The 24,398-nt window shown below is 39.8% G+C and overlaps 1 protein-coding gene across 2 annotated transcripts in view; it reads left to right on the forward strand.

Moving 5' to 3' along the window:
- LOC116938546 (voltage-gated inwardly rectifying potassium channel KCNH2) overlaps positions 1-24,398 on the forward strand; it is a 173,928-nt gene that overhangs the window by 103,659 nt on the left and 45,871 nt on the right. The gene's annotated exons all lie outside the window — the stretch shown is intronic.

The raw sequence follows: 24,398 nt of genomic DNA on the forward strand, positions 1-24,398 counted from the left end.
ATCCCATGTATGGCATATGAATCGTATACAATGGTATTTAAGGTAAATTATGAGTACCACTTTCTGGGGGAGTAAACACTCGTTGTCCTAAGATGTTTGGCCTGCATGGAAGAGTAGGTCACAATCCCTTGTAGAGGGGCCTGTAGAGTTCCCCCTGAGTGGAGAACCTTCCACCAATAGTATGGCTACTTTAATATAGATTTGAAGTATGGCTACTTGCCTGAGCAGGTATGGCTGCCCCTTGTGCATGGCTGTATCGTTGCCCTTCACTATGTATACTGAATTGCAAGCTTATACATGTTCAGTATGTGTGTGGGTGTTTTAGTGCTTTTACTGTGCTTAAAAACAATGACCGACACAGCCAATTAGTGAGGGTTGTCACGTTAATAGAACATTCCAATTCGTCACTAGTACAGCACACCGGTGTGTTGGGAGAGCCAAGCCACAACATTTACAATCTGAGTACGACGTTTCGCCAGTAATTACAACTAGCTTCATCAGGCGACAGCCAGATTTGTGGAGAAGTCCACCTGTTTCGTTCCTTATATAGAGGCGTAGATGTGGTGACCACACTTCTGCGCCCTTGCCCAAAGTGGTGGTGGTGGGTGAGGTTCCACCTAATATTAATTAATTCAATTTCCTGAAAAAATAACCTTGCTAATTTTCTTCTCAATGCTTTGTTGCAATGAAGTTTTAATTCATTACCCAACTTTTCTCGCTATAAGCAATTCTACAATGGATGGGGCTTTTATGGCATCTTTAATGTGTCTGTATCGTGTTTTAGTTCTGGTCTCCCTTTTGACTTTGTTTGATAACGGTGTCTCCGCGCTTGTTAGAGCGGCGAAAGGATGTCTCCTTTGCACCTCGCCTAATAATATACGCCGTGCTCGAGTGAAGTGACACATGGGAACATCTGATCTACGCCGGTGGCATTGAACTGTCAGCCCCCTTCCAGCCATGACACCATCCTTCAAGATAACTAAAAACTCTTACCCCGGGCACGCGAGCAGCTCAGAAAGGTTGTTAGCGAACTGAGTTCGGAAATAAAAAATTTGTACGTGCATCCATCACGGAGGGCTCTTCCACCAGTCTGTTCACCTGGCACAGCAGACACGTTCATCTAAAAAAACCGGTTACCAGCAGAATATACATTTTTCGGCACACCAAGTCTGGTTTGCATGTGCCGAGGTTAAATGGTTATTGGACAGATGTTATTCACACAAAGCGACACTTGCTGGTCCCAGGGGCCTGGATGCAAATCTCTTTTATGGGTTCTGTGTATACTGGAGTTAGATAAGTGAATTCATGTTGACACTCAATATTGAGATAAAATCAACTCAGCCAAGCATCTTAACACTAACCTCCACCTTTCAAGGAAACTTTTAATCTAATTTGGACTGACAAAATACTTGTTTGTGATAGTCAACTTACAATGAATTAATTGTTCTTCATTTTTTTCATTAAAAGCACCCACGCTTACAAAAATCTTGTTTTTCAATATATTAGTAAATATACATATCATTACAGTCCTGTAATCGGAATACAAATGATGTTTAGTTGTGGCTAGTAATTTGGTCAGGATGCTATATTTGCCTTCTAATATAGGCATTTCATGGTTCAATCCCACATACTCTTAGGTTATTCTTTGGTTCTTTCGGTAAAGTCACGTAGAATGAGAATAAAATAATAAATTGATAAAATAAAATAACACAATAATATTCTCACGACGTTTCGGCCACAACACAAGCGGCCTTCATCAGGTGAAGGGAGCGAGACTGTCTGGTAGGACAGCGCTGGAGTGAGAGAGCCACGTTCAGATCACGGCTTTTAAGCTGTGTGAGAGGAACAAAGAGCCTTGACGAAGGAATTAGCATAAAATTTAGCATTGAAAAGGCTGAATGATTAACTTGTGACTGGTCACAGAAATAGCTATGTTAAAAGTTAAAGCATACACATCCGCAGAGGCACCCATTGTTAAAAGGAATTAGCATAGAATTTAGCATTGAAATAGCTAAATTAAGGCATTCGCTTGTAACTGCTACAGAAATAGTTACGTTGAAGTCAGAGCATACACATTCACCGAGGCACTTAGTACAAATCAAAACAGGAGAATTTAGCATTGAAATAACTAGGCGAATTTAGCATTGAAATAACTGGGTGATTTGCTAGTGACTGGTCACAGAAATGACTACAAATCTGAGCTATTCACAGTACTATATAGTGAACCAATAAAAACTAAAATATAAATTACCTTCATGTTATCAATAAACTCTATATTCTCCAATCAGCTAAGCTACCAACCATAAGTCGTTATATATCACAATGCTATATGGCGAAAAAATGGGTGGATTCTTACCCTCAAATTTCCGTACCACGGATAGCTACGGGCCCCGTTCAGACGGACGAGTTCGTCCATGGTCGGAACAGAGGAGGGGGAGAGAGACAGCTGCGAAGCCCTAGTATACTCCATGTTGTAAACCATACCATTAACCGTGGTGTGAGAGGTATTAAGAGGCAATGCTGGCGAAAGAGCTGCGGTCTGAAGGTCATCGTAAAATTACAATTAATTAAGAACAGAAATGATTTAACACATCTTTCCAGTGGTTACTGAGCCTGAATCCATCTTCTCGGTTGAAATTGTCTCTGTGCTTGTATATGTGAATGGCCTCATGAACGAATCTCTCATGGTAGCCAGTTGGTTTGCAAAGAACCTCCGTCTTGGAGAAGTCAATGTCATGTGAGCCCACTGAATTGTAACAGTGATCTGCCACGGCAGAGGAGTTCGTCTTACCGTGTTTCAAGTCTGCTTTATGTTCGCGGATGCGATCCGAGATATGTCTTTTGGTTTCTCCAATGTAGCTACTACCACAGAGGCACTTTAGTTTGTAAACGCCCGGGTACTGTATGTCTGGAAGAGCATCTTTTACAGATGGAACTAAATCACGGATTTTGTGTACTGTGTTGAATCGGACCTGGATCTTGTGTTTATTCAGGATTTTGGAGATCTTTTTAGTGACCCCTGCAATGTAGGGTAAGGTGATGGTTTTGAGTGGCTCCACAAGAGGATCCTTCTTCATGACTGGAGTGATGGCTTTGCGGATTGTGTAGTCGGAGTAGCCATTAGCCCTGAGAGCCTGGTGTACGTGTTTGAGTTCACTGGTAATGTGTTCCTGGTCGGAAATGCATTGGGCTCTATGGTATAGAGTCTTGATGAGGCAGTTCTTCTGGGATGGATGGTGGTGGGAATCCGGTTTCAAGTAAGCATCTGTATGGGTAGCTTTCCTGTAGACAGAGTGGCTCATTGAACCATCATGTCTCCTTTTAATTAAGACATCCAGAAAGGGTAGTTTGCCATCTTTTTCGACCTCCATGGTAAATCTGATGGCTGGGTGTATGGAATTGATGTGGTCGCGGAATTGGTCTAGAGCAGGCTGGCCATGTGGCCAGATGACAAAGGTGTCATCAACGTACCTCTTACATAAGGTCGGGCGTAGAGTGGCAGTCTGGATGGCGTCAGTTTCAAATTTTTCCATGAATACGTTGGCTACAACCGGAGATAGGGGGGAGCCCATTGGGGTGCCCTCAGTTTGTTTGTAGAAAGTTCCATTCCAGGTGAAGTATGTGTTGGTTAAGCAATGTCTCACCAGGGGGGGTACATCAGTATGCAGTCCTTGATGAACCAGGTCTTCAATGATAGCGATGGTGTCAGGTACCGGGACTTTGGTGAACAAGGACACCACATCAAAACTGACAAGCAGGTCGTTTGGGGACAGGGAAATGTCTTTGATTGTCGATACCAGGTGAGTAGAATTTAGTACCGCAGAGGTGGTTTTTCCAGTGAAAGGTCGCAGTATATCAGCCAGAAAACGTGCCAGTTTGTAGGTGGGGGAGCTGATAGTAGAGACGATGGGACGAAGGGGTGTATCTTCTTTGTGTATCTTTGGAAGGCCATATAATCTTGGTGGTCTGGCAGCAGAGGGTTTCAACAAGAACTGTTTGTTCTCATCAATTAATGCTGTTGAATCAGAGATAATTTTGTTCGTTTTGGTGACCAGGCTGTTGGTGGGATCTCTTTTTATTTTTGTATAGCTGCCATCATTGAGTAGTTCTTGAATTTTGTTGTTATATTCTGTTTTGTCCATGATGACAGTGGCATTGCCTTTGTCGGCTGAGAGAACGACAATATCATCCCTCTTTTTTAATTGAGATAATTCAAAACGTTCGTCTTTGCTGATGTTGCTAGGTGGCAACTTAGCGTTTTTGAGGGTTGCAGCGATTTCAGATCTTGCTACGTCTGCAGAGATGTGACTCAAGCCCTTGAGTGCAACGTCGACATGGGCAATGATATCATTAACCGGTAAGTGTCTCGGTGTGACAGCAAAGTTTAGACCTTTAGCTAAAACGGATTTCAGACCATCAGAAATGGAACTGTTACTGCGATTAATTACGACTTTGTTGACGTCTATCTTTTCGGTGTGTGGATCCGATTTTTTGCTGGAGAGGTGATTGAATTTGGAAATCAAATTGTCCCTACATTTGTTCGACATAGTGGCAGCCGAAGAGGTAGTCATATTGTCTACATGTTCCCAATCCGATGTAGACATTGTTGCTGTCAATTTTAAGTGTGATTTGTAGAGTGTCTTGTCTAACTGATCGAGTTCGGTGCGTGTAAGTCTGATTTTTTCCGAGATAAGAGCGAAGCTATTGAGAGAAGTTGCAAGATCTGAAATCGCTGCAACCCTCAAAAACGCTAAGTTGCCACCTAGCAACATCAGCAAAGACGAACGTTTTGAATTATCTCAATTAAAAAAGAGGGATGATATTGTCGTTCTCTCAGCCGACAAAGGCAATGCCACTGTCATCATGGACAAAACAGAATATAACAACAAAATTCAAGAACTACTCAATGATGGCAGCTATACAAAAATAAAAAGAGATCCCACCAACAGCCTGGTCACCAAAACGAACAAAATTATCTCTGATTCAACAGCATTAATTGATGAGAACAAACAGTTCTTGTTGAAACCCTCTGCTGCCAGACCACCAAGATTATATGGCCTTCCAAAGATACACAAAGAAGATACACCCCTTCGTCCCATCGTCTCTACTATCAGCTCCCCCACCTACAAACTGGCACGTTTTCTGGCTGATATACTGCGACCTTTCACTTGAAAAACCACCTCTGCGGTACTAAATTCTACTCACCTGGTATCGACAATCAAAGACATTTCCCTGTCCCCAAACGACCTGCTTGTCAGTTTTGATGTGGTGTCCTTGTTCACCAAAGTCCCGGTACCTGACACCATCGCTATCATTGAAGACCTGGTTCATCAAGGACTGCATACTGATGTACCCCCCCTGGTGAGACATTGCTTAACCAACACATACTTCACCTGGAATGGAACTTTCTACAAACAAACTGAGGGCACCCCAATGGGCTCCCCCCTATCTCCGGTTGTAGCCAACGTATTCATGGAAAAATTTGAAACTGACGCCATCCAGACTGCCACTCTACGCCCGACCTTATGTAAGAGGTACGTTGATGACACCTTTGTCATCTGGCCACATGGCCAGCCTGCTCTAGACCAATTCCGCGACCACATCAATTCCATACACCCAGCCATCAGATTTACCATGGAGGTCGAAAAAGATGGCAAACTACCCTTTCTGGATGTCTTAATTAAAAGGAGACATGATGGTTCAATGAGCCACTCTGTCTACAGGAAAGCTACCCATACAGATGCTTACTTGAAACCGGATTCCCACCACCATCCATCCCAGAAGAACTGCCTCATCAAGACTCTATACCATAGAGCCCAATGCATTTCCGACCAGGAACACATTACCAGTGAACTCAAACACGTACACCAGGCTCTCAGGGCTAATGGCTACTCCGACTACACAATCCGCAAAGCCATCACTCCAGTCATGAAGAAGGATCCTCTTGTGGAGCCACTCAAAACCATCACCTTACCCTACATTGCAGGGGTCACTAAAAAGATCTCCAAAATCCTGAATAAACACAAGATCCAGGTCCGATTCAACACAGTACACAAAATCCGTGATTTAGTTCCATCTGTAAAAGATGCTCTTCCAGACATACAGTACCCGGGCGTTTACAAACTAAAGTGCCTCTGTGGTAGTAGCTACATTGGAGAAACCAAAAGACATATCTCGGATCGCATCCGCGAACATAAAGCAGACTTGAAACACGGTAAGACGAACTCCTCTGCCGTGGCAGATCACTGTTACAATTCAGTGGGCTCACATGACATTGACTTCTCCAAGATGGAGGTTCTTTGCAAACCAACTGGCTACCATGAGAGATTCGTTCATGAGGCCATTCACATATACAAGCACAGAGACAATTTCAACCGAGAAGATGGATTCAGGCTCAGTAACCACTGGAAAGATGTGTTAAATCATTTCTGTTCTTAATTAATTGTAATTTTACGATGACCTTCAGACCGCAGCTCTTTCGCCAGCATTGCCTCTTAATACCTCTCACACCACGGTTAATGGTATGGTTTACAACATGGAGTATACTAGGGCTTCGCAGCTGTCTCTCTCCCCCTCCTCTGTTCCGACCATGGACGAACTCGTCCGTCTGAACGGGGCCCGTAGCTATCCGTGGTACGGAAATTTGAGGGTAAGAATCCACCCATTTTTTCGCCATATAGCATTGTGATATATAACGACTTATGGTTGGTAGCTTAGCTGATTGGAGAATATAGAGTTTATTGATAACATGAAGGTAATTTATATTTTAGTTTTTATTGGTTCACTATATAGTACTGTGAATAGCTCAGATTTGTAGTCATTTCTGTGACCAGTCACTAGCAAATCACCCAGTTATTTCAATGCTAAATTCGCCTAGTTATTTCAATGCTAAATTCTCCTGTTTTGATTTGTACTAAGTGCCTCGGTGAATGTGTATGCTCTGACTTCAACGTAACTATTTCTGTAGCAGTTACAAGCGAATGCCTTAATTTAGCTATTTCAATGCTAAATTCTATGCTAATTCCTTTTAACAATGGGTGCCTCTGCGGATGTGTATGCTTTAACTTTTAACATAGCTATTTCTGTGACCAGTCACAAGTTAATCATTCAGCCTTTTCAATGCTAAATTTTATGCTAATTCCTTCGTCAAGGCTCTTTGTTCCTCTCACACAGCTTAAAAGCCGTGATCTGAACGTGGCTCTCTCACTCCAGCGCTGTCCTACCAGACAGTCTCGCTCCCTTCACCTGATGAAGGCCGCTTGTGTTGTGGCCGAAACGTCGTGAGAATATTATTGTGTTATTTTATTTTATCAATTTATTATTTTATTCTCATTCTACGTGACTTTACCGAAAGAACCAAAGAAGATGAATCATTGCAGTCACGAAAGCTTTAAATCGAAATTTATACTCTTAGGTTCTTTCGGTAAAGTCACCTACGTCACCCACGTGACTTTACCGAAAGAACCAAAGAGTATGGATTCCTGCAGTCACGAAAGCTTCAAATCAAGATTCAAGCCCACATCTTCACGTATTGCAAAAATATATACGTATTCTTTTATTGCTTTCTAATGGATATTTGAAGGCCCAAATCATGCCTCGGAAGAATGTTCTTTCGTCTGCTCATCACAGCCAAATTAACCTCTCGCAACAAACTGCACAATATCAACGGACACGTGAGCTTCATGTAAAGCAAAGTCATAGGAGCACTAATTGAACCAATCACGATATTTTTACTACATCCATTACGACGTACGTACAAAAATACAAATTTTCCTTTATCACAATTTATCAGTGTCTTATTTTTCAGTCATATACCGAACAGAGAGCAGTTTTTTGTTCTAAACTATATAAAATGTGTGCTCTTCTCTTAAATGCCTTTATTGGACCTTCTTACACGATGCGATATCTGCTGGTAATACTGGAATAAAAAAACAAAATAACATACAGCTCCTTTTGTCAGTTAACTACTGGATGAAGGCCTCTCCATACCGTGTCGGTGATGGGGGTCGTTTTACCATCCTACACCAGCGCTGGCCAGTGCGGGTTGGTAAAGGTGGTGCCCGTGAGCGGTTCAGATATCGCTTGCCACTCGTGTTAGATGTGGCCGACAATTGAACTCAGGTCACCATATTCAGTCCATGAACACTCAGCAAACCCACCACTCCCCTCAATAATACTGAACATGCAGAATTTAAAGTCGTAAGACCATTGTAAAATTTTCACGGACAGACAATATTTGGCAGTTCATTATAAATGTAGTGTTTTTTTTTTTAAAAGTGGGTAAAGGAGATTGAATGGTGTCATTGACATAAAGGTCATCAAATATTTAGTTATACATGAAAACTGCCTGTCTCAATGGTTGGACAAAAACGACAGAACCCGTGATTTAAATAAATATTTCCAGATGCTCGCAGAGTACGCAACCAACCCTGTCTATTCCCAATGCCTTATGAGCCAGTTATGTTTTTTTTCTGTGAAAGCTCAGACTCGGCTGAGAATTATTTCCATTGTGGTAGAAAGCAAATGGCGTGAAAATTAAAAAATACCACGGAGGGCATTTAAGCTTATATTGGGTTGAACGGCATCTTAAGTGATAGGCTGATGCAGGGTGTCTCTGTGGTAAGCTGTTGGCGACCATTATCGGGGGACAGAACAATGCGGGTTGCTATCAATCACACCAGAGCATACAGTGCAAGTGACTCTGTGCGCACGTATTATCTGCAAATCGTTAATATTTAAAATTTCCTTATTTTAAAGCTACTTTTGGATGCATACACTTTATGGTTATTAAAATGAATGGGTTATAAATTTTGCAAAATATTCCTGCATTGTTTTTTTTTAATAGCTTCCAAGTCCTCAAACGTCTTGAAAATAATTAAGTTAAGATCTATAAAGCTTGTGGACAGCAGCTGCACATTACCGGAAATAAAATAGTTGTTTTTTTATTCTTTGGGTCTTTCGGGTAAAGTCACGTAACTTTACCGAAAGACCCAAAGAATATGAATTCCTGCAGTCACGAAAGCTTTAAGTCAAGATTGAGTTTTATTTTCTCCAATTTTTTTCATAAGACATGCACATAATTAATCATCCTGTCCCCGAGGCTACATTCCCCTGTGTAGACCATGATTTTTTTTTGTACTTGAAATTGCAGGAGTGCAAACTTCTATGATGCGAAATCAAATTATTGATGAATCAGAGACATTTCACAGAAAAGCTAAATCATATCCAGTAATATCTTTATATAGTAATGTATTTTCTTTCATTGATCAAAAACATTATTAATAGTTGTTAGAAAACATCAGACAAATGTTGTAAATTGACTATAGTATGATGATGAATAAAATCTAGTAACAAGTCTAATATGAGTGGGGCAAATGCTCTGAGTTACAGAGCAGAAAATGCAACGTGGAGATCCCTGAACTGCGTCATCATTTACATATCGACATGTCGGAGTGCTCACTGTGGCTTATGTCAATACGGTTTGGCCATGCCACATAACGAGATTGACCATGCAGCTTTCACAGATCACATTCTGCCTTGAGTGAGGGCCAGGAAAATTGGCTCGGTCAGGCCCGGCACAAATTATGACCTTTGGTGTGTGCGGGTGAAGACACTTTCAGGAGCACATGGTGTCTGCCATAGGAGTGGTGATAAAAAAACAAAATTGGTTTTGAGAATTTAACCCTCTATTACCATACATGTAGAAACCTTCGGTATTTCCAGTGCACTACAGTAATTTGGGGTGTAACAATTCACCCTCTCCTGCCCACCCCCATTGATACAATTCGGCGTCACGATTTGATTTGAGAATATTTTTTCGTCACTTTCTACCATCTCCATTGAACAATTTGTCATTTACTTTCTGACTGATGTAAACATTTCTTTCACCCAATTGGCCCAAACGTAAAGCATACAAATTCATATAAAATATGCATAAATTATAAAAGATGTTGTATCTTATACATACAATTCAGTGTGGCATGTTTGGGGGCTCGAAGAATCAATGTTAATCTTTGATCCGATGCATCGTTCATTGCCATTCTCATAAAACCTCTTGTTTCACCTCAAAGATTATCACGCAGTAATGTGTTTCATTGCACAAATAATGAGTTTTAAAACAAACATGATGATAAATAAGCATAACCTAATGTCGGTGTGATACTTGTTCTCCAGTAACGTTTTTCAAACCATAAAATTACTTTACTGTGGAATGTTTCGTGTGCTGTTTTTGAGAGCATTTAACAAAAGGTGAAAACCTGTCAACAAGAATATTGACATTTAACAATCTTCTGATAAACTCTCAGGCCATAAGCATGCATCTTAGATATTACTGTTCATGAAGTAAACCTGACCAAGCAAGCATTTGAGCCATGTTTATTTTTTGCCATCAGTAATGATAATTGAAACCGTGAAATTACTGAACCTATATTTCATATAACTGTTACCGCAAAAGAAGAAGTACATTTAATGGTTTAATAAACATCATATCAAAGGTCATAATAGGTTACCGATGTATTTATTCGTACTAAAAAGAGAATGTGATCATATGTGGCTACATCATTTAACAAAACACACATTTAAGTACAGCAGAACTCCAATTAAATATTGGGGGATTTTATATAGAAAAAATAAGTTGAAATATTGGTAGACCATGTTACAATGTATTTAAGGAATTTAAGTCCAATTTACAGCCTGAATTTGGTGGACATTCGAGGGGCGTGGTCGTTGGAGTGGTTAACTCACTGCACGATGAATCCGGACTTTGATACCTTCGCTATGACTAACTTCAGTAGCGAGTAGTATTGAATGATATTTTGACTAGTTTTGGGCCTCCCTCCATTTACTGGAGAGAAAAACACAATGTAGGTACTTATTTGTCTTTGTAAAAAAAATCATAGTGTTTGTGTAATTCATGGCCATTACCTTTTTAATAACTATCAGGCGCAGGGATAGTAATGGAACATTAATCAAACGTGGCTCGATGTTAATTGCTCTGAAGACATTTATGGTTATAAATTGTAAATTGTAATCAGGGAAAAACATGAACCTCTCATGAGAAATCGACGGAGCATGTTATTTCCGAGGTGCTTAGTTAAATTATCTTAATTTGGAAACACGCGATTAGACTTTAAATGTATTTATGTACTTTTGAAAAGCACACCTGTCTTGCTAAATGCACTTAATAATATCCATGATTTCTGTTGTGGTCACGTCACTGCTGCATTTTAAATTCACTCTCATTACAGAAAATGTCAACCAGTACACCTTAAAACGTTAATAGTTAATCGAATATAGTTGCTTTAGCTAGGGTTAAATGCACTCAATGCACAGACAGGTGAGGAGAGCTGGTTGACTGGGTTCTTTAAGGTAAGTCCTTTCATTGGAATTTTTCCTTATACATAATTAACACATTTTTCCACGTAACCCCATCCTTGGCCCTTTGTCTTGGCCAAGTAGCCGGCTCCGATCCACTGAACCCAAAAGCTTCTCTGCACAATAGTGTACCGTTTTCTCATGGGGAGCCCTCCTTGCTTTAAGCATTTTTTTTATTAACAAATATACATAAATTGTAGCTTTTTATGATTGGTCAAGTCTAATTAAATTAGTGATTATTTTTGGTCCAAGAGCTAGGTGTTTGAAGGTGGTGTGATGGCACATGCAAGGGTTGGTGGATCACCAGATCTGCAAACCCCACGAGGTGTTAAAGTATTCTGAACATGGCAGTAAAGCAAATGGGTCCATGTACCCATTTGTAAAGACCATTTTGAATGTGTGTATTTTCTCCGAGTTAAGTACTCTGGTTACCTCTTACAAAAAGAACACGTTCTGCAAAAACATTGTCCAAACACCCAAGACACGACCCTCATAAAATAGTCTTGAGACTCGGTGATCGTTTCCTGAATAATTATATTATTTTGATGACTATTGTTATAGCTGTATTAATAAATAAAAATTACAGCCCTTTATCAATATACTGCTGGCTGAGGACCTCCCAACACCATGTACAATTTTGGGTGGTTTAACCATACTTCCCCATACTATAATGAAAGTAGGTTGGTGAGGGGGACCAGAACTAGTTTATATATCACTTCACATTGATTTAACCGTGACCAGGTCTCACACTTGGTGTGCTTTCCATGGCATCAGCGATCAACTCCCAATACAGCATTGCATATGAAAATATCTTTCACAGAAAAATAAATTATTGTTATTACAGTCTAGGTGTACCTTTATAGAGATTTTACGATTACTCTTAGAGGTTACAATGTATACACATATTTTTACATTACCCATAGTGGGGATCGTAATGGATTTCTTGATATACTCTGTATGCAATGTGCTCAATTTAAAACTTCCTCGATTACCTTTATCTGCCTCCTGTGCGTTTCAATGTAATGCACTTATTCGCACTAAAGTGCTACAATATTTACGAACAAAGGAAGCCCATGCTATTATCGTAGATGACCTTTCTAAATGCTCTGCTCACTAAATACCATATGTATAATGCATGTGCAAGTGTAACCAACAGTGGCAACTGATTTATTATAGTCGTTTAACAATTGTTCAAGAACCCCCGCAAACTTTTGCATTTGAGCAGTGGTATTAAATATACATTGGTCGTAAAATGTAGCATAAGCTTCGTAAAACTGCCGTATTGAAAAGTGTTTTTATAAACAATTTAAATCGAATGCATTTTCAAAAGCCTTATTTTCCCTCGCCACATAAATAGCAGTACTATTGATTTAGAATTCCTGTTACGTCCATCAACAGTATATAAAACACCCTTTGAAAACATTAATGGCACAACATGTTTCCTTGTTTAATGTGTAGAAATATACAGTAGCTCCTACGAAACGATTATGTAACGTGAATGCGTTGTGCTTTAAAGTACACGCTCGTCATACCTGGCTGAGCATTTTTTTTCTTCCCTTTGACGATCATGATAATGATCTTATTTCTATTTACATCATCATTGCTATTAGTTTGCCACTATCTGTCCTTTACACCCATCTGCCCACAAACTGTGCAAGACTTATTTCCCTCGCCTTTTGCGTGACTCCGTCATGGAAAACCAACTTAACAAACGGAGGCAGCCAAGTGGCATTAGCCAGCAGACGCGCTGCTGGCCCTGACAGGGGAATCCTGTGACAGCTCAGGAGTCCGATGGGCTCTGGCCCCGTGACTTTGACTGTCCAGTAAACAGGCGTCTAATCAAGCACGATCGGTTTCCGCGGAACGTGGGCAGCCTCTCAGCCGATGAGTCCACTACGGTCGCGTGCATTGCATGCCCGGGTAACATGGATTTGTTTTCCCCAACGTGTTTGTGGTTTTTTTTCCACGCCCGGCCAGCATTTGTTTTAATCGGCTGCCAGCTTTATCTGGGAGCACATGCGTGCAGGCGATAGTTTGAAGGGTGGTATATTCAATTAAGTTGCTGTCCCAGTGAGTGCATCTGGTTGTTACATCATCACATTGTATTGTCTATTTATTTATTTTCCTCTCTCAAAAAGGCATATTGGTCATAATGATTAAATTATAGCATGCTTTTCAGGTTTGTGATGCACAAGAATAAAACGATCAATTGCTATTTCCTTGTTTTGGCATTAAAAGGCTTGCAACATAATGCATTGGAATTCATATTTAGGAATGTGTAAAACATTATAATTGCAACTTAAAGAAAACAGTCCTTTGCCAATCCACTCCTGGTTGCCTGGAATACTTTAATAATAATTTTATAATATCTGACGGTCAACATTTAAATACTTTTCAAAGACGTGTTTGTGTTATAATGTGCAATTAGTTTTGCAGCTGCCGTTTGTTAAAGTGGCATGGTGATACAGTAGTACTTAATCCGATCATCAGATCCTTTTCCTCCGGTCTATCTGAATTCTTACCCGTCAGTATTATCCAATCCTTATAGCCAGCCGAGAATAGCAATGACTAAATTAAAGGAAACGTGGCCCTAAGTGGTGTATAAGGTCTGGTGTCTGCGTTTAACAAACAAGTAAACGACACACACTGGATTACCGAGATATTTTCATAACAATGGAAAAAAAAGAGTTATGAACAGTAACGTAAGGCGTACGTGCTGGAGTCCTCTAGTCGTATCCATGCAGCCACTATGTACTATGTTAACGTTCTACTGATATTCACACAACGAAAGGCCTTTACCACTGGCGTAGCTGGCCTGTGCTCTTGGGCCAAAACCTCGATCTCCCATTTGTTTGGTTCATCTCTTGTCTGACTCTTTGTGTCGAGGGTTTGCTATATCAGGAAGCAGGGGCACGTGAACACGTGTACAGGTGACAGCACAGCAGCCGTCCCCCTGCGAGTCTCGCTGTTCATGTGTGGCCACAGGGCATGTTCTGAGAGGGCCTAATGAAGTATGTCCGTGGGGGTGTCCCTCGTAATGTTCAATGCCGCTGCGGAGGTGGAGTAGGTCAGCAAGCAAGCGAGTCTAGCTGAGTGTACAATCTTTCTGCTGACTTGGCTTATGAAGGGGTTTTTTTAAGGCATTTTATTTGTGCCGCGTTTGTGCTTTGCAATGTGCTGTTGTGTGTGTTTTTACATATTTGTGCAAGTATTTCTGGGCTCACTTATGTTTGCGTACGTGCATATATTTGGATCTTGCCATCATTGCTTGCCCGTCTTATTTAGTTCTGCTCAATGTGTCACCTGCCAATTATTTGTTCAGCTGTGTTTGAACGAGCACTTTGTTTCATGTAAGACAAAAGGTTCAGGGGTGTTTTTTTTTGCAGGAGGTGGCATTGTTTGACTTTCGAGCTCACCATATCAATTATATTTAAACAAAACATTTGAAGGACATTCAGATGCTGTAATAGGAACACAAACAGAAAAGAATACGCTCACGCTTTATATGTATAGAACCCCATAGTATGGTATGAATGTTCTATTTTAATGAACGATAATGTAGTGTTACAATAGGTTGGCGATATGATTATATATATTATTTTTTATTAATTTGTATCTACGTGGCTTTACCGAAAGACCCAAAGAATATGAATTCCTGCAGTCACGAAAGCTTTAAGTCAAGATTAATATATAATAGCTTTTTTTATTCCGTTTAGTCGTTTTAAATGTAAATAGTTCTAAAAAGCTGCGGTTGTGGGCCTGCAAGCTTCGATGGTGGTTCTCAAAGAACAGTTAATGGTGCCACCTGGCGGCTTGGTTTTGAACTTGATTAGGCGCTTTCGTGACTGCAGGAATTACTCTGTTTTTTTCGGTAAAGTCACGTAGAAATAATAAAACATAAAACTATATAATAGCATACGACGTTTCGATTGCAACACAAGCAATTATCATCAGGTAGAGGAAACACATAACCGCAGATATATATACAGACCTTAAGTAGGGGGAATTAACACAGACATGCCAGGGGATGCAGAGAGACGGAACATCACACTAAATCAAACAGGGTTTAGCAAAATTTGGAAACTATATAAAGCAACACAAACGGTCGGTTAAAACACAATTAACGCATGTTTTGGTTGAATACGCTGTTTCAAAGATTGTTAAATTGTAAGTTAAGTGTGAAATTTGGTTTTGTTTTATTTGGCAGCAATACTCTGTATATACCATTTATATCGTATGGTCATTGATGTATATATTGTACAAGAAACAATAACAATAATACGCAGAATTGGCTACGTACGGTGCGAAAAAAGTTCATCCATATACAGTACCTCTTTCTTAATGTACACTTGGATGAATGCCCTCGCGTGCCGTATCGGTCATGGGGCTTGTTTTGACCCTAGCTCATCATGCTGGTCAGTCAGGGTTGGGGTGAGATGGTGAACTCGGGAGTAGTTCCGTGGCCAGCAAATTAACTCCGGCTGATGTGTCCATAGCTCAGTACGCAAACCAATGTGCCAGAGCTCCACTCTGTAAATTAATGTAAAGAGTACGGTAATTCGTATATATATTTTTTTCAAAATTACGTCTTGCTTGTATGGTGACATGTCTCAAATGTCTACTCTATGGCAGATGAAACGGTTAGGTAACACCACATTTTGCAGGCCAGTAACAGGATTCAAACCATGCAAGCCATACAAAGCACCGCAGCGATAAGTTAATTAGCAATTGTGCTATCCATCCATGCGATGTCTCTGCAATACAGTCCATAAGAATAATTTAAGACAACAGAATTGTTTTGACTTATGCAGCATACAGTCTGTTGTTCATTTCAATTGTTAGAGATATATTTTAGAAATTAACCTCAATTTCCAATGTCTCCGCAGTTATTACAGTACTTTTATTATTATTCTTAGTTCTTTCGGTAAAGTAACGTAGAATATGAATCCCTGCAGTCACGAAAGCTTTCAATCAAAACTTTTATTATTATCATTAGCAAAACTAGTTGGTCGACAAAACTAGTTGGTCGACACATTGAAATGTACGAATAATAAGGAATTATTTGTCTATCCTTATGTAAAATACGTGTGTCTTTTTTAAAGAGCGTTGTGACACAAGCCTTGTCTGTGTTTTTTGTCATTAAAATGGGGCCACATGCCTTAATTAGCCCAACATAACCGTGGGGAATAGTTTTCTTGTCTTAAAATATGACAATTCTGAAATACCAAGCAGCAAAACTCCAGTAATAATAGCTCTGCCTATTACTCCATTAATGCATTATAGATTGTGATAATTGTCCTGAAGTAACCATGACCTTTTAGTGGAATATGATGTATATTAATTAGAGCGATTAAGCAAAGGTTTCTTTTGTACTTCCTTAAATAATTGCCATTATGTTGACTTTCCTGATTTAAATATACTTTTTTTTAATACAACTGCTTTCTTGGAAGATTTGAATAATTTAGTTACGTGTAACCAACTGGGAAATCTCTTCATTGAACATTTATTCCGTTCGCCACCATTGTGTATTATTCATGCTTTGTTGTGCTCACACGTTTCCATGCCTTTGTTACAAAAAAATGTAACGAGTAGCAGATACAATCATATCCCATTCTCGTTTCCCTATTAAAATAAAACACTTTGGCAACTCTCAACAGGCTTCATGGAAATATCCAGTGGTCCCCAACAGGGGCGCCACAGTGGCTAGATGTTAACTAACTCGCCAGGTATACAGCAGGTCGTATATTCGATCTCAACCTTGACGCCGATATATTTGGAGTTTGCTGTGTCTCCCTGTGGTCGTGTGGATTTTTCTCCCGGTCCTCAGGATTTTCCCTCCACATTTAGAAACATGCGTTTAGAGTATTTGGCTGCTTTACATTTCCACTTGATAAGCCACTTTCGTTGAGCTATCATTTGTGATAGCCAGGTCGCTTCTGAAAAAGAGCCACATAGCTCAGTGGTCCTTACCTGGGAAAATGAAAAAAAGTATTTTGTCCTTTGTTGAAGACCTATTCCAGCTCGTACTGGCTTAGACCTATAGATGGCGACATTACCATGTTTTGGGGTTTGTCATGGGTGAGGAAGAAAGTAAAGTAGGGTCGATCATCATCGATTATTATCTGGAGGTTTCGGGGGGGGGGGGCACCGGATTTTCAAAAACGGCGGATAATCACTACATCATTATTTAAAATAGCTTGTGTTTGCACATTCTTGCATAACGCTCTCTTTCTAGGTGTTGTGTATGTGTTTTTGGCGTTTTAATTGTTTACGAAATTAAATTGGTATAAAAAAAATCCTCTTTGTAAAAAGTTACCATATTTACTGTGCCGTACTTACCACTCTAATCTCGAAGACCCTGCATGGGGTGATGTGCGCAGTTACTACGATCTCGGGTTTACAGCCTTTGGAGCAATTTCGCCGGATCGGCCCGGGACCGCAGGATAACGTTGGAAGCAGCCGGATAATTAACCATTGATCAGCTTACACGTGTCTACGAATATTCGTGATGAAGTGTGTAATTAAATTGGAGCATGAGAAGATCATGCATTAAAGCTCCAATGACTTAGGCCTCGCGAATAAACAACTGAATTCTCTGAATTCTCTGCACGCACCTTCGGATTCTTGAACATTGCCACTGGCTGCTGACAGGGAAAACACTTATATGGTTAAACTAGGTGTTAATTATCACAATGTTAAAGAATTTGGTACGTTATTTTTTGCATGGCGACGTTCAACGACGATCCCGACAAATGTTGATTTTACTCATTACTTTGTTGTGTTTGTAAAAAAAAATGCATTTGTAATTACTTTGTTGACACCATTTGACATTTGTACAAGTTTCCCTTTGGTCGTGATGGGATGAACCGAGTCAGTTTGGTCTCATTTTGGAAAATTCATCCAGTTATCCATCATCTATTTGGCCAATATAGACTTTGGGGAGATATACTCGAAGACTGCGAGACAGTCTGGTCCCTTCACCTGATGAAGGCCGCTTGTGTTGTGGCCGAAACGTCGTGATTTTTGTTGTTTTATTTTTTACCTACGTGACTTTACCGAATAGAACCAAAGAGTATGGATCCTTGCAGTCACGGAAGCTTCAAATCTAGAACTTTGGGAGACTTAGAATCAGCCTTGATTGAGCCGTAATCAGTCAGTGCTCCCTATCTAAACGAAGTTGTTTTCAGGAATTACGTTGTATATAGAGTAAGGCACAGCGAACTAGCTCCTTTATTGAATACAGCTCTGCGGTTGGCATCCATAAAAACATTTAACATCCCGCCGTGGCGAGATGTTAACTACTTCGCCTGGTATGCAGGAGGTCGTGGGTTCGGTTCCGACCGTGATGCCTGTATATTTAGAGCATGTTCTCCCTGTGGTGGCGTGGATTTTTTTTTCCCGGGTCCTCCGGTTTTTCCCTCCACATTTAGAAACATGCGTTTAGAGTATTCGGCTGCTATTAATGTCCACGTGATAAGTTACTTTGTTGAGCTATCATTTGTGGCCAGGTCACTTCTGAAAAAAAACTGTATGGCTCAGTGGGCCTTACCTGGGAAAATAAAACGTTTAGTTAGTATTAGCATTTTCGTTGACTTCGTGGTCATTGTGTCCAGCATTCTGTCTGGCCTAAGCTACAAGGACCACGGTAACAAGTGCTTGTTTTGAGAAAGCCACCTCTTACAAGGCGCACATCATCATGGCAATTCTAAACACAAACAACAAAATTGCATTCAAAACATTTTTATCGAAGAAATACTTTTGCTTGTGTTTTTATTATTTATTCAAAACAATCACAAACACTGTCAGAGTATGCCTTCAAGAAGTCTACAGCACATCATGTCTGTAGGTCTATGTAGGAAACTCCAGGTTCTGTTTTACCAGACATTGCGCCCTCTAGGCAATGACATCAGTCATAAAAACACACATTTGGACGCTTGAGTGGAAGCCATGGCAATCAGTATGCATGTCCAAAACTGGGCTCTATTGGGAGTGCTAGTGCAGCGGTTAGCACGCTGCGCTACGAACCCGGCATCCCGAGTTCAATCCTTGCAACACCGGTGACGATTATCTGAACCGGTCCTGGGCCTTCCCTAGGTCGACTCAGCCTCAAATTAGTATCTGGTGCTGTGCGTAAACATCGCCACTGGGGTGACAAAGGCGGCCGGGTGTGGTGCTGGCCACCCACCCCCTAGTTTGCCATGGAGAAAAAGAAACAGGGCCGTCAGATTTGCTCGGTAATAGCATGTTCCCCATCAGTCTGTTAAGGCTGTACGGGGGATTTGTTGTCTTTGACTATAACTGCCCATGTGGTAATTTGTCGCCTCATTTAACGCAACTTTAAATTCGACTTCAATGCTGTGGCATTGCTGGCTGTGAGTAACATGGAGATTCAATATTCATAGATTAATTCCGCTTCAGTTCCTACATTAATAATGTTATTTCAGTTGCTTTGTACGGACTTGATTTAAACAGCTACATATCTTTACAAACGTACTCAATAAGGAATGGGGTAAACATCCCAAATAGGACTCCCCTAAAAAAAATCTACGAAGTCTGTGAGGTTTTCTTCAAAGAAGGACAAAATATCAATCACAAATAATTAGAATAACATGACAGTACGTTATAATAATATAATTAAAAGGCCAATTATTTGTTTTAAATATGGGTACACACAATTCTCACCAGAAGGTTTGATTTTATTATAATACACTGTACTTTATTATATTTAAAATTCAATACCATACAAATTATACATTTCATTTGCAATACGGTATATGAAGGTCGCTTGTCTTTTAACAGAACATGTATTTGTGTTTAAATAAAAAAATAGGGTTTGAGATGATCGTGAATAATATAGTGCACTGCATGTACTAAAGTAAACAACTATTATGTGTCAAAGTGTATTTTTGTCTCAATAATGTTTCTTGTCATGGAACGTGATTGCGCTAATTATAATAGTCACGCATCCAAAACAGACAATATCATTCTTGATTTGAAGCTTTCGTGACTGCAGGAATCCATGCTCTTTGGTTCTTTCGGTAAAGTCACGTGGTAGGTAGAAATAAAACAAAATGAATCACGACGTTTCGGACGCAACACAAGCGTCCGTCTTTAGGTAGTAGACATCGTGGTTATCGGTAGTAGACATCGTGGTTATCCCGATTTTCACCTGAAGACAGGCGCTTGTGTTGCGTCCGAAACGTCGTGATTTGTTTTGTTTTATTTCTACCTATGTGACTCTACAGAAAGAACCAAAGAGTATAGACAATATCATCTTCATACTTGTGTGGAATGCTGCTTATTTTACCAACACATGTTGGTAGTGAAAGTTCGTTTTTTTTAATATATGCTCATCACTTTATCTGAACAACAATACTTGATATAGTTGTTGTAAGTAATCGCATTTTCATAATATCAACCCGATAAGTCATAGCCGTGCAACGAGCCCAATGCTGTGCGCCTTTGTGAGACGAGGAACACGTGTGTTTATCTGATACTGTCAAAGTGTAAGCGCTCCTTTAAAAAAAAGCACATGTTTGGCGTTTGATGTGCATTCAATTTTGTAGCCGCCTTTGAAGTTGGCTTTTGTTAAAGCAATACGGTGGTCCAGTAGTACTTAATCCGGTCCTCAGATCCTGGCTCAGGACTTTACTTCTTCCCAACCAACAGAGAGCTACTCTTTACAGTTATTGCAGAACAGCAATGAGTGAATGAAAGCACACCTTTAAGTGATGTCTCCGGTCTGCAGTATAAGACGTGAACAAAAATAACAACCCTGGACGAACAGAGTGTTTGATGATGTAATCTAATTATTTGAAGTGGTGTATTTATACATGACTTTTGTGGTCTCCATGCTTTTTAATAGGCATACTGAAGGGCATGGTGTGAATTATTTATATTACTAATATTCAACATCCCAAGTAAATTCTATATTCGCTCTTTTTCCATAGCCAATATATGAAGGAAGTGTGACAATCTGGACATATTTTCTACATATCACTTCAGCGAATGAGGAAATTAAGTGTCCTAATTGAGGAATTTAAGTTTCCTTATGTGTTCTAGATTTGAAGTGAATATTCCTATGATCGACTGACTTTAAATGAATCAAATTAAAAGCTTATGCTTGACCTGTGAGTGGACTTTGTATTTATACAAGAACGAGGACTGATCTATATATTGTTAGTGTTGGTTAAAGATCAATCATTTTAATTTTACACGGTCAATCGACTGCTGGATGAAGGCTTGCTGAAGCCGTTGCCATCTCTTGCAATCCTGCGATTTGGCAATCCACCTAGCATCTGCGTACGAGCTGATTTCATTGCTCCATCTCCTAAGTTGACATCTTCGTGGATGTGTTCCGTTGCTTTTCCTGGCTGGCACTCCATCATTATCCTTGAACCATCAGCCATGATCCATCCCTTCTTGCGACTTGACCTACCCAATCCCATTAAGATAAAAATGCCGTACTGCAAATCTGTGAATCTTCCAAATCACTAGGCGTGCAACGTAGAGGACAGTATAGAAAGTAGGTTTGTGAACCTGTTTGTACGGACCAGTGAGAATTAATTCCTCATATGGGTGGGTTTTTTCTCTATGGGTGCAATAATTTTTTGCCACATGTAAACACTGATTAGAATGAAATTTGCCAAACATCCAAATGCAGGACCAACCTGAATAATATTTAAGCTCTAATAGTTTCATACATTGCATTAATAGAATGACCCTTTGTAAACATGCACAATATTGTTTTATTTTACACACCATGTTGCACATGTCAACAATATATTACTGTGTCTGTTGGCATCAGTTTGTTGTTGAGTTGGATGTATTGCCCAATGTCCTTTATCATTGTCAGACCTTTTATTGTAAAGCATCCTGGGATGTTCTGCATGAAGGGCAGTGACATAAACCAGTGGTAGCGTGTTCCTTGTTCCAAAGGTTTCGCGGTTCGTGTCGTATTACCCTTAAAAACACACCATTTGCTTCAGAGTATACGTTAAAGATCCCCGTGACCTAATTCACAACACTAGGCCATTGTGTGGCAACATAATATTTAAATAATCGCCCCCAATTCCTTTGTAAGGACCCTCCTTTAAAAGCATAGTCATGAGAATCAGTGAGGGTTTCCGAGATAAACATGAGTAACAGAAAATATCCATGAGCATCAAACATTAAACGACAGTTTCAAAGTACTGTATCTGTAACCTAGAACAGACTGTGATGCGACAGTCATATTTAGATTATAGCACAAGAAAGCAAAGGTCTGGGTATTTGAGATGGAACTGATCATTTATTTGGAATCATTTTTGTTTTGGGAAGTAGATTTGTGAAAAATGTGATCTTACATGTTTTTCATGCGCATTGCAAATAACTGCAATGGCGTTTCTACATCTGGGTGCTTTTTGTATTTGATTCTGACAGTGGATTAGACTGCCTATGGGATGATTAAAGTACCTGTTTTAATCATGTCGAAGGACACATCTGCATTTTCGAATTAAACGTTCTCCAAAGTCCTATGTCATCAGGCATTCCTGCAGTATAATCCGAGCTACCATCTGCCTGCATTCAATTCCTATTTGTGTGTTCTCTGAACCCAAAAGTATAATTTGTACTTTAAAGAGAGAAATTGGTATTTTGAAAATCAGGATTACTCAGGAGCCACATGAGACATAGCCAAACATGCTTTATGAATGCTTTGGCAGATTACCGACCCTTAGCTATCAAAATTAAACAAGTGTTAATAGAGTGCCGTGTGGAAATATTCTATATATAGTCAACTGAGTTAACCATTACATTTTTTGAGTTCGGATGACATTGCTCTGGAAAATCAATGGGTTAATAAATTCAATTTGTTTTATAAAAATGTGGAGTCACAGAATGCAGTTCTACTTGTATATATTTATCCGTTAAGTAATTCGTTTAGGTGTATTAATTGCTATATGCCCAACATAGGAGTTCATCATCCCTAATGTGGAGTGCCAGGGTGTGTTCGTAAAAAAGATCAACTGTGTTTTTTATTAAGTCCACAATTTAAAGTTGTTGCATTCATTACAGTGTAATGTCTGGTTTATCCATACATGTACTGTATTAACATTGTATCTATGGTGAGGTGGATGGCCATCCGCAATCCCATAACAAAGTGTGAGTTGGTGTGAGTGCAAGTACATTGTACATCTACAGATTTCGAACGTCTTACATTGACCATGAAAACTGCTCTACAATACATTGTTTATTATTTCAGATTACTTGAGTCACAAGTTTGGCATCTCTTACATTGTCTTTAGTCACGTGGTTTAAATCGATAGCACGCACACATTACTGTTGAGTGATATGTACTTTGCTTGTGTATGCTTGGATTTTCGCTTCAAATGTTTTTACTCTATGTGTTCATGTTGATCAGTAGAGTACTCTTGAAAACTCAATGACGTGCCTGCCTTGCATCAGTAAACACCGCAGCTGATATGCAACGTAGTAATGGAGTTTCCGTTTGGCTCATGGTGAGACCTATTGGTTGTATAAACTTTACCGTTTGGAGTAATGAAGAGAAATATAGTAATTCTAACTGTGTGAAGGTCAGATGCTATTGCTGTTAATTATATCTACCCAGACTTGGTTTTATATAAGCAGGTCTTAATTGCAACTGTCTGTGATCAGCGACACGGAAAATATATTTGCCCTAAGTACACCAGATCCAGAATACCCCTCTGCTGTGAAAACAATAGTCGCGCGCCTACTCCAGTCAACCAGTGAGCCGGAACATTTTCGGTGAGAAAATTAAGCCCTGGGAAAATGAACTTGATCATTATTTTGTAATATTATCAAAGGATACCTGATGTGAAAACATCTACTGTACAGGGTGCTTCAAAAATTAACACTCCCGAGAATTTAAAACAATACCACAAGAAATGTTTTGCTGCCTCCGGGCTCTGGAGATCACCTGGAGAAGATTCCAGGCCACGTGTTGACAACGATGGCGAACAAGTGGAGACTCTTTGACTTTTTTAAGCTATTAACATACATTTGTT

Source organism: Petromyzon marinus, chromosome 4 (assembly GCF_048934315.1).
Source record: "Petromyzon marinus isolate PM22_M1 ecotype Great Lakes invasive population chromosome 4, UKy_Petmar_22M1.pri1.0, whole genome shotgun sequence".
Taxonomy (NCBI): domain Eukaryota; kingdom Metazoa; phylum Chordata; class Hyperoartia; order Petromyzontiformes; family Petromyzontidae; genus Petromyzon; species Petromyzon marinus.